Source organism: Lissotriton helveticus, chromosome 9 (genome assembly GCF_964261635.1).
Source record: "Lissotriton helveticus chromosome 9, aLisHel1.1, whole genome shotgun sequence".
In the NCBI taxonomy this organism is placed as follows: Eukaryota; Metazoa; Chordata; class Amphibia; order Caudata; family Salamandridae; genus Lissotriton; species Lissotriton helveticus.
In genome coordinates this window covers 521,065,091-521,083,530 of record NC_136070.1, presented here as the reverse complement: position 1 = coordinate 521,083,530, position 18,440 = coordinate 521,065,091, and the positions used below count along the sequence as shown (strand labels likewise).

Sequence of the window (18,440 nt, the reverse complement as noted above, 5' to 3'; positions counted from 1 at the left end):
TTAGCAAGAGAGGCTTTCTAACCCTAGGGTTGTGTCTCTAAGTTAGAGCAAAAGGAGAAGGTTCCCACAGCCAAAGGGAAAGGTCACCTTAACAGATTATAATGTCAAACAATTTCCCTTTGGAGACTTAGGGCCTTATTACGAGTTTGGTGGCGTGACAGCTGGCTGCCATCTCAGTGCCCCGCCACCACACCACCAAACTCATCCACAAACCACCCACCAGATTACAAGTTCATTCGTGGTCTGGCGGGCAGTGCTTTGGCGGTCCCATGGTAGTGCCTTTCAAAGGCTCATATCTGAGCCTTAAAATGGCACCACAATGGGAGTGTCAAAGCACGTTCCTGCATAGCATGGACAACATGTGCCCCCCTGCATTCACCCCAGGCCCTGAGGCAACAGAGGGATCTATAGGGCCAAATTAGTTTCCTCACCCCCACACTTTTCATGGCGGACTCACTGACATGAAAACTGGCAGTGAGGCAACTTGTAATATGCTTGGCTGTGCCTCTGTATCACCACCAGCATATTGCGGCCTCAGACCGCTCCAAAACTGCCGCGGGATCATGGATCCCCGGCAGATGCTGCGGTCCTGTAGAGGTCAAACTGCCCAAAAGGTAATAGGGCGGGTGAACTACCAGTCTGGCAGTCCATGGACCGCCACCATGACTACGGTAGTCATATGGACCGCTGTACTTGAAATAAGGCACTTAATATTGCACGCTAAGGAATGCACAGAAGCAATCATTCAATCATGCACTATTTTTTGTGTGTTTCTTTTAAGACACACTTGCATCATTTTTAGAAATAAATGTTTTAACTGCCTGTGCCGTAATTTGCTGATGTTTTTAAACTGTGTTTGATAACATGGTTCACCAACCAATATAAAGATGAGTGATGTTATGTAATTCTATGGTCATGTAGAGTTATATGTATTTTTATATGAGATATTATAGCTCTTCATAATCTGATACTTATTTGGTACCAAATTATATTTGACTAGGAACAATAACAGTGTGCTGGTTGTATGTAGTGTATGATTGAATGATTGCTTTCATGCATTCTGTAGTGTTCAGTATTTCAAAAGGGAAATTGTTTGACTTTATAGTTTATTCCATGTACTGACAGGGCATTACTAGCTACGGTATCAGTTGTGTACATCCTCGAGATTCTTGTTCTGAATCCTAATTCCAGTTTCCATGTACTTGCAGGACATTACTTGTCCCAGTGCCAGTTGTGTAAAGCCTGCTCTTGATTTCTGTATTTCTGTTCTTGATTTCTGAAGCCCTGTTTATACATCCTTGTCTAGGCGTTCTCCCTGTCTCCTCATTGTGTTGTCTGGTTATTCTTCCCACTTTGGTTTTCTATCTGTTGCAGTCCATTTCCAAATACAGTGTGACCTCTGGCTTGGTCTCTGCTCAGATCAGGTAAGGGAAAAAATACTGTTATTGCACCCAGGTCCTTTGGATTGTTACCTATCTCAGTGTTGTTGTCAGCCTCAGTCTACCTTGCACTGAGTACCACAGATTCCTTAACAGCAGACCCAACTATGAATACGCTGAAGGACTGTTGTTAAGAGCAATCTGCTGGTGTTAGTCCAAAGCTTGTTCCCTAAGCTACCAATAGGCCTCTTGTTATATACCAGTACCCTTTGATCACACATTATCCTTCTCTGTCTCCTGTCCTTTGTAATCCTGTGATCACAGTTATACTTTACGTAGCCTGGTATTTAGCTTGCTTGTCACATTGCTGAGTGTTTACTCTGGACTCACTAGTCCCTGCCTTCGTTCGATGACACCCTGCTGCACACAACCTTTGGCAGTGTGGGGAGCTGGTGGGGGTATTGGGGCTCCACCCGCTGGTTCTAGTGTACTGCTTAATAGGTGCCCAGGCTGGGCACTGTGTCACCCACTCAGGAGCACATAAGACCCCACGGGATGCAGTCATTAGGGCCACTAAAGGGTTGGGAAGGGGTGGTGCACGCCCGCTTCCTTTTTTTTTATAAAAAGAGAAGGCCCGAGGGATGGGGCCCACAGGACCCTTAATGGCTCAGGAAGTGAGGCCACATGCCCCCTCCGCTCTAAATGTATGTTTTGTTCCTGGGGAATGGGGTTCCCAGGGCCATAAAAGGCCTGTAGAGGAGAGCCACATGCCCCCTCCCCATATAAAAAGGCCCCAGTTGATGGGGTCCAAGGAGCCACAACGGAACAGGGAGGGAGCTGCATGCCCCTCCCCTTAAAAAAAATAATGGTGTCCCCGGGGTTTTGTGGCCCCCTCACCTTCAAAAACAAAAGGGTGTGCTGTAAAGGATGGAAGTGAGTCAGATGGGGAAAAAATTATGTATTTGAGTTTGTTGTCTAACATAGCTCCATGAATGACATAACCATGCCACATTTTCAGGATGTTCATCTAAGCTGAAAGGGCCGGGCCCATAATTTCTGGACCTGTTCTAGACTCACAACTTGATGGTTATTTTTTACAGAATGAAGGCGTAGAGGGGAGAAAATTTGATATGTTAGCCAATCAATTGAACAATAATCTTCTTGAACACATAATAACCACAGACAACTACATAAAATTAGTTTGATTTATTACAAAGTAAAAAACATCTGAACATAAAGAGTCCTCAACACAAGAGTATAGAAATACATCAGAATTAGCATAAAGCCAAATCTGCGTATACAATTAATATGTTGTGACATAAGTAAAACAATTAGTTCAAGAAACAAAATGCTGAGGACTAAAAAGCAGGAATCATCGAGGGCTGATGAATGAAAAGCATTCATCTATTCCTATACTAACACAAAAGCGACAGCCCTTCTTAAGCATCCTCAGGAAGAAGGGTAAAAGGGGTCAGCATGTGGAGTCTTCCTAAGACGTCTCTCCACCATCAATGGGTCATGAATAGGGCTCCCGATTTTATGGTATTTATTTTTTGGCCATTTCCGTCTGTATTTATCCATATTTATTTTTAGGCCATTTTATCTGTATTTATCCATATTTATTTTGGTTTTTGCATATAACTGAAGTTGTAAAACTGAACATTTCCATATCTATTTAACTGATAGACACGCACTCATACTTTGATGTCTGCCGTGTTTTAGTTATTTAAGCTGCCAAATACTGCATAACAATACATTCACTGGTAAATACTAGCATTATACCAAAAATGTATGTTGACATATGCCATTATTCAAAGAAATGTCATCCTTATTTTTCATTTCTCATGCTGTCCATCTGCTCAGCTGCTGGCTTATAATTCATGAAAGACAGCACGGAGAGTCACTTAAAAGAAGCACAATATTCTGTATTTATCCACTTTTAATGATAAATACAGACAAAAATCACATTGTTTTCTGTCTGAATTTATCTGTAAAAAACGGAAAACAGGGAGCCTTAGTCATGAAGCATAAAGCTACCAAGACAGAGCTTGCTCTACGATGCTCTCTCTCTGAAGGCAAAGAAGTAGTGGGCACTCTCCCTAATCCCGGAGTTACATTTTTGTAGGTAACTTTCCCAAGATTCATTGCGGATCACCCCATCTGCTCTGAGGACAATCTGAAAGGTAGTCTTCCATGGGACAACAGTGTTCATTTCTTGCAACCATTTGTCCTTGGTTCCCAGGCCTTCTCCTGTGTGAAGCACAATGTCCTTCCTTTATCAACTCAGGCCACACGATTATAACTTCTTCTGTCCTTTCCTGACTAGTAAAATAAAGACATTATTCTAGCTAACAAGCGCTTTTTTCACCTGCTACACAAAATGTGAGAAACAACAAATTCCACTTTACACATCAAATTGGACTTTCTAATTCTAAAGTGAGAGTTTCCAGAGAACTTAATTTCAGGCCTACAGGATTCAGCTAACATAAGCATATGAAGTTTACGAAATTGCATAGAAACTAAAGCACTTTCGATTAATGCACTTACCTACTTATAAAATGACAATTAATAAACACATTTAGTGCATGAATAATTGTCAGTTTCACAACACGAGTCCTTCACGTTAATGTTTTCTGCTAATTACATTCACTTTCTATGATAATTCTCCATGTTGCTTTTTCAATGGCCTAAGCACAGTACTTTTCAGATTAATACTTTTCAAAATTCTAACACTTCATGTTAATACAACAAAAGATTATATGCAGGTGCACTCTACATGTGTGATTATAATGCACCCCTATAGGTAAAATGTGATTTCCGCTACATCAGTTCCCCCCCGCTGATGACGTTGTGTCATCACAAACTCTTTGAAATCCTTGTAGAGTAGACCGATCTAAACAGATACAGATAGTCTCCTCTGTCTGAACTCTTCCAATAGCTTCACATTCTCATAATGACTGTCCTGCAGTCTTTCCATCCTTCTCTCTCTTTCCCTTAAGGAGTTCTCCGATTGCCTTGACTTGTGCCATACCTACAAAGATGATAACACAGACCACCACAATTATAATTGGCTTCAAGATATATCCAAGCATTCCCTTTCCTAGATTAGCAAACCAACTTCCAACTCTACCAAATTCCTTTCCAATCTTATCCCAGACTCCCTCAGTTGCCAGGTCATGTATCTCATGATTTATCCCAGTGATGTTACTTATATAACCCCTCAGAACTTTACTTTTAGCAGGGATGCAGGTCTGACATTGTTAGACCTTCAGCATCTACATACTCTGCCTTTCTTTGCCGGTAAAATATCTAATGCAGTACTTAGGTAACTGCATTGCCATCGCTCTTATGGAGACCATCTCCCCATCTATGAGTATCAATGACTGAGCTGTGTTATCTGACATATTATCCACAATGGTAAACAACTATCTGACCATGATGTGATTCAGCACCACACCCCCAACTAGGTATTGTCACCCCAAATATGTCTCCCACAACTTCACCAGCACTCAGTCCACGTTTTTCTCTATGATTTGATTTTCCTTCCCAATCTTCCACATTGTATATCTTTGGAAACAAAACTGCTACATAACAAGTACCATATCAATTGTTCGGAAGCTGAACATATGCATTCTTCCCACACACAAAATATACTCTTGGCACAACTTGCACTGCTTCTTGTAGAAATATCTTCCAAGGACCATCAATTAGAAAAATATGGTCAAACACACTCTGTCCCACAAATATAGTCTCATAACGACCCTGTACTTGCCGTTTGCAAAGCTTGCCTTGTTGTTTCCAATCTAAAACTATAAAACCATCATTTTCTTTAGCCTTGTGAGTTAACTCCTCCTCGAGCCATTCAACATTTCCTTCCCTATTGTTAAGTTTAACAACTAATCCCCTATGTTTATCCTCTGCTTGATCTACAAATTTCTTTTCTATGCCTGTTAATATGCAGGTTAGATTATGTCTATGTGCATAAGCAGTGTCTAATGCTACTGTGGATGCAACATATTTTCCCATTTTCTCCTCCTACTTGTAATAGTCATATTTGTTCAAATGCTTATAAATGGGTATTTCTGAGAGTACCACATCATAATTTGAGAAGTAATATTTGTAATGACCTTTCCCATAAAACATGCTAATGAGCAGACTACAACTAATGCCATACGTCAAGGGTAAGTGATGATCTAATCCCTTCCTCGACAGAAGCAGGCAATGGCATGCATATATAACAATCTCTCACATCCATAGTATTCACGTATTCATAAAGCAATTTAGCATAAGCATTCAGTGTGTAATCCCCTTTTGACAAATCTACATGCAGAACTTGACTAGTTTGCTCTATTAACCGCTTCAGCGCGGCGCAGATTCCTGCGCTGTGCTGAACGTTCCATTGAGCCAATGGAACGATGACGGAACGGTTCTGTCATGAGCACAGCTCAACCGTCGCTCATGACGGAACCGTTCTGTCATAAGCATGGAAGGGGTTAAGCCTTTATCAGATCCTAAGGTACCCTCTTTTGAGGCAGTAGCGGTAGGTGTGGATGCCCCATGTACTCCCACTCCCTGCACCTCAATTTTGTGTGTGCTTAAAATGGACTCAGTAGTAACTACAGCTATTACTATGAGTGTACCTATAATACATGTGTGCCGGCAATTCGAATTTCCAGACTCCATTTTCAAAGTGGCTCCGATTATAGCTTGTAAGAGGATCAACACACAGAATCTATTTTCTCTGCATCTTATTCATGTGCAACAAAGTCTTTGAGCAATTTCTTTTGATATTGGAATATTCCTTAGCAGTCCTTTGCACAATATTTACACAATTTGGAAGATTTCGATAGCCCTCTTTCTTCTTCTAGATGGACAAGCCCTAATTGTATTCTTCTTCTACTCAGTCCTAGGTTATCTTCTTTCAAGCGGCTTATTTACAGTTCAAAGTTCAATTTACTTCCCTTATGAGATCAGAGCCAGTATCCTCAATGACTCGTAACAGTTCAGCTCTCAATGCTGCAATCTCTTGAGGTGACTGTGGAGCTCCAAAGCTTGGGAATTCAATGTCTTCCAGAATCAGAGTCCGCAACCCACTCAGCCTTGGCGAAAAAGGCATAGTAAATGACAGAACTGCATTAGCCTCGATTCCAGGAACTTTCAGCAAGATCTCGACAATCAGTATCAAACTTTTGGACTTCACTCTCCCCGGCATTTGTAACCAGATAAGTCCACTCGGGAGAGGAATATTTCAGACACAGCACTCTTATCCTCCTGGACCTCCTTGCACTTCCTGTGGCTTTCTCAGACTCACTCAAATCAGACTCTGAAGATTCACTTATTGGTGCAAGATCCTTTCAGATGCAAATCTCAGGTTCCTTCTCTTCTGTCTCACAGGCCACGTTAAATCTGTAGCATCTTTTTCTCCTGACTGCAGATGACCAATTTCCACAATAGTCTCTTCTGCTTAGTCCGACTCCATACCATTCGCAACGTTACCATCTCCCTCAGAGTCTATACAAGGGTCTTATGTAGCTTGACCCCCCTCAGCCTGATCTGGTGGGTATCGAACATCTTCAGTAACCTCCACAGATTGGCTTGCCCTCTCCGGGGACCTTGCGGTCACAGCTGGAACTACTTCTGGGAGAGGAGCTGTTTCATCAGAGGGACCTGTGATTCGTCGGATATGGGAAGCGTGGACCCAGTTCAGCGGTCCTTCATACTTCACAGCAGTGTTCATCACCAATATCACCTAATATGGTCCATGGCACTGAGAGTCAAAATTGTTTTTCCTCGTGTGCTTTCAGACAAGCACCCAATCACCTAGGCTAAGGTCGTAGCAGAGGTCTTTAAAAGTCTGTGCAGTTGCTGCTTTATCCTAATGAGACACAGAACAAACCACATCAGCCAATCCTTTACATTACTCAAGGATAAAGTCATATGTTATATTAATTAATGCAGTGACAGGCAACGCAGGCAAACGCATTGCTATTCCCATCAAGATTACATGTGGCGAAAACCCACTTCTCCTGCCAGGAATGCTGCACAAGCTCATTAGAACCAAAGGCAACAAATTGGGCCATTTCAAAGATGTAGAAGCACATGCTTTAGCCAATCTCGCTTTTAAGGTCCCATTGATCTGCTCCACATGCAAAAAGAACAATTGATGGTCAGAATGTTAAACAATGTCAAACATTCACCCCAGTACTGAGATCTGGGCCTAAATCCACAGTTTTTTGTATCCCCATGCCATTCAAGTTTAAACCAATCCATATGCAAATCAGTCTTGACCCTGTTCCCATGGGAACAGTCCAGCCCAAACTGCCAGTCCAGGCCAGGTTCTCCCTGGACTGGAAAACAAGCATCCTAGGACCATTTTCGGGGTTTCAGGCTTCATCAACCATGCTAGCTTTACTCCAGTGGCATGGAGAGCATCCACTAGTCCAGATGCCTCCGGCCTGTAACTACGTGCAGCCTTTGATCCACACAACAGTTTAACAACCTCATTGGGAAAACGCATTCCTCTTTCCGACTTCAATGTAGTTGGAAATCTAAATCTAGGATTGAGTAGCTTTGCTAATGTGAGACTATCACACTTTCTAGTTGGATAAGCTTCCACCCATCGGGAAAAGATGCACATGACAACCAAGATGAATCTCAATCCATTACGCACAGCCATCTCAACAAAGTCTATTTGGATCAAATCGAAGGGACCCTCTGACCTGCCAATGTGCCTCACGTCAACAACAGTCTTTTTCTCAGCATTCATCTGTTGGCAAGTGACACACCGATGACACACAGCTTCTTCAATCACGCGAAACCTCGTATTGAACCAATTTTGAGTGAAAAATCTCACCATTGCATCCCTTCCTAAATGAGCTGCTCCATGTATTTGCCTTGCCATTCGGTTTAACAAAACAATTAAGTTAACACTGCCCCACCATCAGCTGAAACCCATATGTCATATTCTCCCATCTCACAACCAGCTGTGATCCAACCAGCTTGTTCCTGATCTGTGGCTTCCATTGCAAACGCCTGACTTCATCCCATGTGTCTGCAACAGCAAGCATCATGTTGAGTTTTGGTCTGCTCTGTACTCTTGCCAACATGTTCCCCAATGAAAATACATGCATGTGTGGCACAAAAGTGAGCAACTTTATCTGCATATCAGTTCCCAGTGGTGACAAAGCCGTAACTCCTCCCATGGGCTGCGCACTTAACTACAGCCACTTCCCTTCCAACAGTTGTCTCACATATTCCCTGTTCCTGATTGGCGAGCCTGATGGCGGTAGGAACGCTCTCTGCGACCATAGCTGTCCAAAGTTATGACCCACACAGAAACTATACTGGCTATCATTATAGATGGTAACTCGGATCTGCTCAGAAACGTAACATGCATGAGTCAAAGCAAAGATTTTGGCCTCTTCTGCAAAGTTTACTCTCTCTAAACAAGCAGCTTCCACAACTCCAGAGATGGGAACAGACAGAAAACGCTGCTCTCAGATTACCTTCATTGTCTCTTAGACATGAACCATCTACAAAGAGGACATGGTAAGGATCAGACAATGGTTCATCGACAATGTCAGGTTTTGGCTTAGTGCAAAGCTCAGTAACATCCAGACAGTCATGGTCTTCACAATCTTCCCCATCAGCATTTGGAACAGGTAACAGGGTAGCAGGATTTAACACAGAAAAGCGATTCAGGGTCACATTCTCGGCAGCGAGCAAAACCTGCTCATATCTTGTCAACCTGTTATTTGTCAAATGCTGCATTTTGGTCCTCGTCATCAGGAGCTCAACTGGATGTGGTACATATACAGTAAGTTGATGAGCCAACACAATGCTCTCACATCGTTCAGTACTGACACCTGCTGCACCAACAAATTTGAGACATCTGGGCAATGCTGAAGCTACAGGATCTAATGTAGCTGAGAAATAGGCCACTGCTCTACGGGCACCTCGTGCATCTGGGTGAGTACAGAAAGAGCACAACCCTCACGACAAAATAATAAGAATGTTTTGTTGTAATCAGGCATTCCTAAAGCTGGAACACAACATAGACACTGTCTCAACTCTAGATAAGCAAGTATGCAACCGTTATGCCAAGGCACCAGATCACACACATCCTTGTGGGTCAGCAGCTGCAAACACTTCACCATCAAGGAGCAATTAGGAATCCATTGTTGGCAGTAGTCATCCATTCCCAGAAACACCCTGACCTCTTTCTGTGTGCTAGGCGGATTCCTTTTCGTCATCGCCTCCACTAGTTTTGGTGACACCGGAAAAAGGGAAAAATATACTTTATTTGATTTTTTAAAAAATCATAAAAGGGTGGACTTACCACCATGCAAGCGGCAATTACATCATAAAACAACGCAAAATCAACTTTAAGTCAAGTAAAAAACTGATATCATAAAATGTGCACAATTAGCAGAGAAAGGTCTAAAAGGAAACAGAATAAGAGGAATAGTGTGAGTTCAATATGGGTGCAAGTTTTTTTAAAATCATGATAAAAAGGGAAAAAGTAAAAGGTATCGGAGAATAACGGAAATTCAAACTGGGTGCACGTTGTTTTTAACTCTTAATACAAAAAAGGTGATCATTAAGGGAGGAAGGGAGAGAAGAGGAAGAGTCTGTGGCCTGCCAGAGCCTGGCCTATTGTCCAGAGGCCTCATTGGTTGCTGCCCTGTTTTCCAGCTCTATGGCGGCAAGATTAAAAAATGTTAGGGTTTTACATGAAAGTTCTATCCAAGATCCACTTAGGCATCTTATCACCGCCGCCCTGCAAGTTCTCACCTGGGCTTCTCTTAAGAGTGGTAGAAGGAGCGTTTTCCTGAGATTCTGAAGTGCCGGGCATATGGATATTAGGTGCAGTAAAGACTCTGCACCGTTACCGCAGAGGCGACAGTCGGGAGTTGCCCACAACCGTAGCCATTTGGGAGTGAGATCTTTGGAAGAGGAGCAGCCCAGGCTTAGAAGGCTCAGTTTCCTTTTATAGTAATCCCTGAAGCAGTCTTTCAAGTATTCCTGAGGTTTTAAATATGTGTATGACGGCAAGACGATCCAGGCCTGGCTTTTGTCAGCCACTGCCGCTTTATCCATAAGTAATGATGCTTGTTTGACTGCTTTCTTGGTTATCAGCTTGAAAGCAGAATAAGTCATAGGCAGAAGCCAGGAATCTTCCAGTTTTAATGCTGCAAGTGCTTGCCTCAAGGTCTTGTATGTTGAGTCTGGTAGCCCGGCCTGTTTTTCAACTCCTGACCAGCAAAGGTGAGCCAGGGATTCGTCAGCTGCGTCCCTCATTAGCCAATAATATTTGGCGAGTGCTCCTTGTCTTGCCCGGAGCTGGTTAGTGAGACCAAACTCCAAATGAATTTGAGCTTGAGAGATATGGCGTGGGATTGAAAAGAGATTTTTGAACAGCCTAGATTGGGCGAGATTTAGCACTGCGGAGTCCCGGGATGCCAGTAATTCAGAGCCGTATGTTAGTGATGGCAGAAATTTAGCGGCTACAATCTTAAGAATGTGGCCGGTGGAATGTCCGCTTAGTTGCTTTTGAACGGTTTTAAAAGCAAATTGAAGCTGTTTGGCTTTGGATTTTTCCTGTTCCAAGTGCTCTTTAAACTTTAATTGGTAGTCCAGTAAGATTCCCAGGTATTTATATTGGTCTACCTGGGTTAGTGAGGTTGAATTTATCTTCCAGACAAATTTTTCTTTTTTCTTTCGAGAGCCGCAGAAACATAGAATGTTTTTTTTTTTTAATTTTATTATTCATAGTCAGTTGTGCGTTTGAGAGGTACTGCGACAGTTTGGAGATCAAGATTTGTAGACCAATGGGGGTTTTTGAGAGCACAATCTCGTCTGCATATTGTAGACTTATTATAGGTGAGTGGGCCGATTTTGGTGGAACACCCTGAATGGTACATAGGTCACTTTCAAGGTCCGCTGTGTAGATGTTATAGAGGCTGGGGGCCAGTACGCAGCCTTGTTTTAAGCCGTCGGTTGTATGGAATTTCCTTGTCAGGCGATGACCATCTCCTTTTTTCACTTGGACCCAGGTGTCTGAATAAAGCTCGATAATTGCTCCCAATAGCTTTGGTGGCACGCCCCAAGCTTTCATTTTGGCCCAAAGATTGGATCTGGGCACTTTGTCAAAGGCCGCTTTTAAGTCCAGGAAACAAGTATACAGCGGGGTGGAGTTGTAGATTGCTTTGTTTGCAAGGAGGGTGACACCTTCCTATTGCCTTTTGCAATTCGATGACTTCAGTGAGACATTACTGAAGTTTTCCTGATGAAGTTTTCCCGATGACACTTTATGCCCATTGTCAGCTAGATAGTTCAGAAAGATGATAGTATCATCCTTACAAGCCTCCCATGTTTCAGATGCAATGAGGAGGTAGTCTATGTACTGGACTAGCACTGAATTTCAAGACAAAATCAAGCTCTTAAGGTCTTTTTCAGCACCTGGTTGTATATGGATGGACTGTCAGTATACCCTTGAGGGACACAACACCACATTAAGACACGATTCTCCAGACAGAAAGCAAATAAAAATTGGCTCTACTCATGCAATGGGATGGGGAAAAATGCCTGACAGAGGTCCATTACCGTGAACCACTCAGCCTCGCAAGGAATCTGAAACAGGATCACAGATGGATTCGGAACAACGGTGTACCGGGAGCTCCAACGTGGATTGTGACACTCCCCTCCTCGACACAGCGGTTAGCGGTCTAGTTGATGACCGGAGCTCCCCGATGACGTCAGACGCCAGTAGTAAAGTTATGGAGAATCCAGACTCGGCGGTCATCAGAGAAAAACGAGCGTAGAAGAGGGAGACCCGGACGCGACCATGTAGATAAGAGAAACGGGATGCAGGATGACAGACGAGGGCGCCAGCGTAACGGAAAAAGACTGCGGTGGAGGCTCATTTTCAGCGCAAAGAGAGGCTGAAGTATCCGGTCATCCCAGAGAGGAAGAGGATGCCCCGATATCCACTGCTACGGTCCAGGAGGACCGTAGCTCCAGGCAAGTGCACTGGGTAGTTATTTAAGAGGCTTACGGGGTGGGGAGGACGGAAGAAGGAGACCGAGTAGCGAGCAGAAAGAAAGGGAGGGGGAAAGGGGACACCAACTACCGATCGCCTCCTCACACCTTTTCCCTCACCCTGGTGATGCCTCACTGATTGGTGACGGTAGCACTTACAAAGGCTGACAAGCTGTTAGACTGATCCCATTTTCTTTTATGTTTATTTTTTTTTCTTCTCCTCTTCCCGGGATGGCGGAGCTACCCCAATCGCCGAGAGAACCAAAGAGGAAGAAGAATCCAAAAGCGAAGAAGAACAGAGACAGGAGAGATATCCTCTCAATCAGCCCTGAGTTATCTTTAAGAACAATCCAATAGTTTCATTTGAGTTGAGAAGTTTTGTCCTTTGGTCCTGGATATTATTAATATATATATATTCTGCATTGATTTCTTTTCGTTGACTAATAAACCATCCTTGAGGTTTGGATAGCCTCATTACCTAAGCAACTGACTGTTGGCCTTCTTTAAACTCATAGGCGGTACCCGGAATATATAACACACAGGTCAACATGGAATCACTATGTTATTGACTCGTCTAAGTTCCTGAACAATGCGATATTTCCTGCTCGGTTTCTACAATCCCATGATGGGCAAATTGCACGTACTTCCCATGATCTCCTTTAGAATGCCCTGCAAAATCATGGACTCAATTATAGGTGTAATCCGTGCCACAGTTTCTGGTCAAGTTCTACTGAGGTGATCTTGAGAATTCTGCATTAGGCTTGATCTGTATGTGGACAGGCTCGATTCCTCGAATCAGTCCAATCTCCTCTCCTGAAAAGTTCCTTACCACTCTCAAATCAAGCTGCATGTCTTCCACTGTCAGTAAAGGAAACAAGGTAGCATAAAAGTTCTGATTTGCTAGTTTAAAGGTGACATCCTCATCATTAGTATGCAACTAAATTCCCTTGGGCGTACAATAGATGGTACGATTCAATTTGCACAAGAGGTCATGCCTTAGTAAACAGACTGTGCTCTAATCACAATTCACAAACTGTTGGTGATCCTGAAAGGTTCTGTTTTTCACTGATACCTCTTCCGTCAATGAGTTAGTCATTCTTTTGTTAGTTACTCCTACAACTTGGATTTATTTTCCTGAGAGGGGCAGGTTTGGGACTACCTCAGATCTCACAGTAGAACGGGTAGCACCAGTATCAATCAAAAATGTAATGGGATGAACATCTACGTCCGCTTTATATTTATGGTCCACTCTAGTCTACCTCTAAGACTGCGCCAAGTGTATAGTCTTCCTCTCCCCTCAGGCACTGTCATATGGACAGGTCCTGATCAAATCCGTCCAACGTTTCCATTAGGGGCATCTGAGGATAGGTTTGATTGCCCTGTGAAATTCTTGGACTTTGGGGCACTTGCACTAACTGGTTCTGATTCCCTCCCGCAGTAAAAGATCTAGGCCTAGTCACTATAGGCAACTGATTAACCACATCTGTCACTTGCACAAGTTCCCCTCCCTGCACCTGATTTGCAAGATTTAGATGACACTCATGCTTCTAATTCTCGATCTTGTGACAAAAATGACAAGCAGTGGTCTTTTTCAAGGTTGCAACATCTATCCCTGTTTTAGGATCTATAGGGACATCTCTTCCTCTTCCCTGTCCCGTCAGTACGACAACTGATGTAACTTGGACACCTCCTGGAGCCTTCCCTTGACACAAACTACTGATCCTCCTGTTGCCTGTACCTGCTCTCCCTTCTTTACATTTCGCATTTGAACCAGCATCAACTTCTCCTTTAACCTCTATGCTCAGAATCCACCACATCACTGCAGTACCTGGCATACTGTAAGATCTCTTCTATGGATTTATTTTGCCAGCAGATTAAATGTTGCTGGATCATGAGGCTAACCTCCGGCCTCAGTCCTGCCACAAACTTTCGGACAAATTGTCCCATGTCTTTAGGATCGAGTGTATCTAGCTCACTGTATTGCTTAAAGGTTTGCAACAGCCTTTCGTAATAGGCATGCACTGACTCTTTAGGTTCCTGGGTCGTTCAATCTATCTTAACCTAATCGATGTCTTGAGAGCTATTTTGGACTGCAACCACGTGAGCACCTGATCCAACTTTTTCATAACCAAGGATGAAGGACCTTGAGTTACCGAATCCCTCTCTGGCTCAGCAGCAGGCCACTCAATGGCTATTTTACAAGCAAACCACAGATAACTAGGAACCATTATTTCGAACAAATATTTAAGTAAATCCACAACACCTTCGAGATCTTGACAAAGTGATTTAATCGCTTATACTATTCAGAGGGTTTCTCCCTCAACCTGGGAAAATCAGTTGTGAATGCAGCTAGGTCAACTCTACCCCAAGGGACATGCACATACCCTCCATTAGCCACCTCCTATAACGGATATACCTCGAACCCCTGTGTCCCCCCTGCTGGAGGTGGTGTTTCTGATGTCACCTTTCTCACAGTCTTCCTCTTTGACCATATTTTTGCCCACTTATCCAACATACTCCAAGCACTTATGCCTATAATCAGCTCTCAGGGTTGAAGACTGGGCGTCTTCAACCCAGTCACCCTCTTCTCCTCCAGCTCTTGGTTGCTGTGAGTCTGTGATTTCCCTGTAAAGCTTTTCAAGACAAATCCACTCCATATCTCTGAGCTAATTCTGACAGCTTCTCATGTACCTGTTGTGCCTTCCGGGTGACATCCTTTGCTACAAACAACAGGTCATCTGGTTCATAGGTTTCTATCCTATTTAAAGGTAAATTCCCATGATGATCTCATCTGTCTCAGCCTTCTGCCTCACCACATCCAATAGCTTCACCTTTACTGCAGCCTTGATGGTACCCTGACTCGATGTATTACTCTGACTCTCTTTACTGTTGTTATGGTCTCTCAGCCAGGATTCCAAGTCTGAAACATCCAAAACATGCTGATTTCCAGATATTCCCTGACTTGTGCAGGTTTCTAAAGTCGCACCACTTGGTCCTCTCACTGGGGTTTCCCACATTTGCAGATGTGAACTTGTGCTTGCCATGGGTATAGATAGTATGATACTGGAACCAATGCGTACTCCTGAAGGATCAGCAGTAGCAACAAAAGGGGTACTAGAGTTCATAGGCACTAAAGATGGACAATTCCCATTCGTGCTCCCTGTTCTTCTTAATCCAGTTCCTTCAACCTACATGGCTTGTTGCTGACTAAGGTTTCCCACTGAGCTTTGGTCATACACTGGGACAACAGGACCAATAGTGACTGGGACTGTACGAGCTTCCTGTAACTGTGAAGCAGTGTTAGCTCAGTTCTGTCTAAACCTCCAAACAAGGACACTCCTGTCTCCACTACTCCTGGGGATATCCTTCCCACAACTCCTATATAGGGACCCAGTTGAGCTGGTGCCCTACCCACGTCTTCTGCACTACCTCAGTCTCAACCCCATCCCCTGACTGTGGACTGTAAGGTGCAAATAACAACCCATCCAACAACCTGCTTTCTTTGTCACTACTGTAACCTCTGTTTACCTTTTTGCTCCTGTCCTGAGAATCTCCTTCTTCGACCAGCACCGATTATAACATCTCTCCTTCTATGGTATGCTGTGCATCCTACTGTGCATTCTGATATGAACTCACAGGGCCTCAGAGGCCCCTTGCACCATCGGAATATCACTTTTTGTGACGTTCCGTGGTGCAGAAGCCTGCGTGATATTTATCAGTCAGTAGTAAGCCACTTTTTTTGGCTTAATGCTGCCTGATGAATATCAGTCCCCTTAACAAGTGTTCTGCATTAAAGGGGCGTGCAATGGGTGTTGCTGGGGGTGTTCCCAGCAGCATCCATGGCCTTTTGACACTGCCCCAGATTTACGAGAAATCGTAAATCTGAGGAAGTGCAAAAAGCTTACCCCTCCCCAGGGGATGCGTAAGGGAGGCGCAACGGAGAGAAATATCTTTTTCTCCTCGTTTTTCCTTTTTCTATCTGTGAGCACACATAGAAAGAGGAAAAGCCTCTTGTGATTATTTTTGTACAGAAAGGTTTCCCTTCCTGTACAAAAATAATCATCCCCGCAACGCAGGCACCCTTGCACCATTGTGCAAAGGTGCCTGCGTTGGTGCAGGCAGCGCATTGTGCGCCGGCGCAGGGTAAAAGGAGAGGAATGCGCTGTATCTTTTAGATACGGCGCATTCCTGCCCTTTTCTTTTGCCATCTTCCTGCCACGCTTCCCTACGGCAACACCTCATAAATAAGGCCCTTAGTTTTCTCAAATCTCACTTGATATTTCTCCCTCTGTTTAAGATGTGCTGCAAGCATACAGGCATTTAACACTTCAAACTGTGTTGGTCTAGGCAAATGTCGTAATGCAAACATTGCTCCTCTTAACTGATGCAATATATCCTGCCGAAATGAACCAAAGCGTGGAAATGACAATTCACCCTCTTTTCAGTAATCTTGTGCTAAGTTTGAAGCCAAATTATAGTGTGAAGCACCTTTGTCGCTAAGTAATGTGCTGGGGTATCCTCGGGTGTGGCCTCTTTGTCTACTCGACTAACAACCCCTTCATCACCCCTGAACAGATTGTGCAACACCCTAAAATATCGCATGATTTCAGTTGCAATTTGTTCAGAATATTACGATGAAACAATCTCTTCAAACACAACTTGCCGATGTCTACCAACCAATCCCAGCGTAGCATTACACCAACCAACCTATCGCAGCGTGACACTCTCAGACATCACCTTCACTCCTCGCAGCAGTTCACCCCTTTATAATTTCTCTGTACGCTTTCACTCACACAATCGTCTTAAACTCCATAATTGTTTGCCACCTAAAAGATTGAGAGAATTCAGTCACTCAAAAAATGCACATCCGCTGTACAACCTTGACTAGCAGGGAATCATCTTAACCAGTGCAGTTTTCCCTTTGCGTTCAGGGTCTACTACAGAGTTAGCACTCATCCCATTCACACAAGTTCCCTGCCTTGGGTGGAGCTGCCGATGACTTCTCACGACAACTCCTCAATACTTTGGTCAGACAATCTCAATCTCATTGTCATCTACACCCTTAATATATCTGGGGATCTTAGGCCACTTCAGGAACTGAAACTCAAACCGCAATCCTTGAACCACATCCAGCCCAAAACCACATTCGCTCAACTCTCACACCAACTCTGCAAGACATCACACAATCAAATCATTCCTGCAATCTAACACACAACATACACCCTATTAATACTCACTCCGTTCACCGCTTATCTCGCCGAAACATTAAAGTGTGTCGGTTTCTGCCAGATTCTGTAGCCTTCTGTTCACAGGTACTTGGCTCTAGTTCGGGTCTACGGGGTTCTAGGTTCCACTTATTCTAGGCTAATTCTGGATTCTCTCCTCGTCTCATGTACAAACCATCCAACACTGCTACCAAATGAAAGGGCTGTCCCATAAGCTCTGGACACATTCTAGAGTCACAACCTGATGGTTCTTTTTCACAGCATGAAGGTGTAGAATGGAGATAAATTGCTATTTTAGCCAATCAATTGAACAGTAATCCTTGTGAACACATAGTAACCACAGACAACTATGTAAGATTGGTTTGATTTATTGCAAAGCCAAAAACAACTGAACATAAAGACACCTCAACACAAGAGTATAGAAATACATTGGAATTAGCATAGAGCCAAATCTGCGTATCCAATTATGATGATGTAGCATAAGTAAAACAATTAGTTCAAGAAACAAAATGCTGAGGATCAAAAATCATGAGTCCAAATTTCCCTGCATCGAGGGTTGATAAATGAAAAGCTTTAACCTGTACTAACACTAAAGTGACATCCCTACTTAAGTATCCTCAGGAAGAAGCTTAAAAGGTGTCAACATGTGGAGTCTTCCTAGGAAGTCTCTCCACCATCAAAGAGTCATGTAGCATAAAGCTACCAAGACAGAGCTTGCTCTACGATGCTCCCTCTCTGAAGGCAAGGAAGAAGTGGGCACTCTCCCTAATCCCATCATCACATTATTGTAGGTAGC

At 43.5% G+C, this 18,440-nt stretch overlaps 1 protein-coding gene across 2 annotated transcripts in view; it reads left to right on the top strand.

Annotated features, from left to right (window-relative positions):
• SLC35F4 (solute carrier family 35 member F4) overlaps positions 1-18,440 on the top strand; it is a 536,946-nt gene that overhangs the window by 350,636 nt on the left and 167,870 nt on the right. The gene's annotated exons all lie outside the window — the stretch shown is intronic.